The 1,512-nt window shown below is 36.6% G+C and overlaps 1 protein-coding gene across 4 annotated transcripts in view; it reads left to right on the forward strand.

The window, feature by feature from the left end:
• The window catches only part of LOC108688595, a 16,077-nt gene that overhangs the window by 9,524 nt on the left and 5,041 nt on the right, over nucleotides 1–1,512 (forward strand). Inside the window, exon 1 of one of the 4 annotated variants that reach the window (XM_018194906.1) lies at nucleotides 979–1,124. The exons of 1 other annotated variant lie outside the window; for it this stretch is intronic. The gene's annotated coding sequence lies outside the window, so the exon portion shown is untranslated. Of the gene's footprint in view, nucleotides 1–978; nucleotides 1,125–1,512 lie in introns of those variants that run through there. 2 more of the 4 variants (XM_018194905.1, XM_018194908.1) reach the window with 2 other exon arrangements.

A 1,512-nucleotide genomic window follows, 5' to 3' on the forward strand; every position in this document is an offset into this window, starting at 1 on the left:
AAAACAAATAATAAATACATAAAATATAAAAAAAAATTTCCAAAATAATTTTCTAAAATAATTTGAAAAATGCAATTTAAGTTGAATAGACGTATGCTTATTTTTATTGGGTTTCTAAATATGCTTGTCCTTCTGTATTTAACACACGAATATGCGTAGTGTATCAGCTTAATTGGCAATTTCTTATTTTGTTTTGAGTGAACCGTGAAAAGATTAAAAATGCAGAAAGATCAACTATCACGAAACGACGCAAATTTCTCTTAATTTCGCGTCTTATCATGACAAGCTGCATTTCAATAAGATGCAATGAGTCAGAATAATCTTCGTGTTACGCTCAATCGACGTACGTCTATCGGATTCTACGGGCCAATATACAAGCGGCGCGATCATGTTACTCTTCTCGATTGCAAATACGATACCCATTCGATACTCCTCAGAAAATTACAACCTTGGGCTTGAAGCGCTGATAACGTGGTGCAAACGCGTTGTTAATTAAAACGCTATCATTATGGCATCGCGCGAATTATCGGACGTGCATCGTCAATTAAACTCCATCTCGGCCAGATGATTCCACGAAACAAAACATTAGTCTGGAACGGAAATGCGCGCCCCAGAATGACACGATAATTCTCATCAGACTTCTTGAAGGTAGTCTCAATATGACCTTCTTGCTAATCCCCGTCCTCCTCTCGCGATCGCAACAAGATTCGCGGAACGTCCAGAGCAATACTTCTTCGCCGGAAAAATATCATCCATCATCATGATGAACAGTTGCTAAAATGTGTCATCGGCATCGGCCGATATAAATTTGCTTTGCAGGATGAATGACCGCGCAATAAAAAATGCGGTTAACGGGTTCTTTCGCGCATGCGTTTGCACTGTCGTCCGCGGTCGTCCGCGCGAGGCCTAAGTGAATCTAGGCTAGTCAGAGCTGCAGCCGAGATGCAGCAATAGAATAGTCTTACCTTGGGACTAGTTGCATGCTAACAGAGAGAGAGAGAGTTTCTCCGTCCGCGACGCGTCTCTCAGTGTTCTCCCAACTTCCGTCGGATTATTCTATAAATACCATCAGACAAGAGAGTGTCATTTACATTTCAAGACATTTTGATATCAGCAATTGTGAGGTAAATTAGTTTCAAATATTCATGAAAAGTAAAAAGGAATTGCGAACCGTTATTATTTCTCAAAAAAATATTTTTAAGAATCGCTAGAATATTTCTTTAGATTTCGGAGTCATTAGAATATAGATTGTTTGAATTAACACGTGTTTAAAAGTTGATCCTTTTAGAATCCAAGAAGTAGGTCAAAAAGTCATGCATTCCTTTAGATTTCATTTCATATAAATTATGTCAAAATCTTTCATTCTGTTAACAACATAATTTGGAAAAATCAATCGTTAGAGCATTGAGTCTAGTTAAAACTCTCTCCAAAAGAACGTATACATTATAATAATAAATAACAATAAGCTTAAGGCTAATGAGAGTATATATATATATATATAATTTAATATAA

This window comes from Atta colombica, unplaced genomic scaffold (assembly GCF_001594045.1).
Source record: "Atta colombica isolate Treedump-2 unplaced genomic scaffold, Acol1.0 scaffold236, whole genome shotgun sequence".
Classification (NCBI taxonomy): domain Eukaryota; kingdom Metazoa; phylum Arthropoda; class Insecta; order Hymenoptera; family Formicidae; genus Atta; species Atta colombica.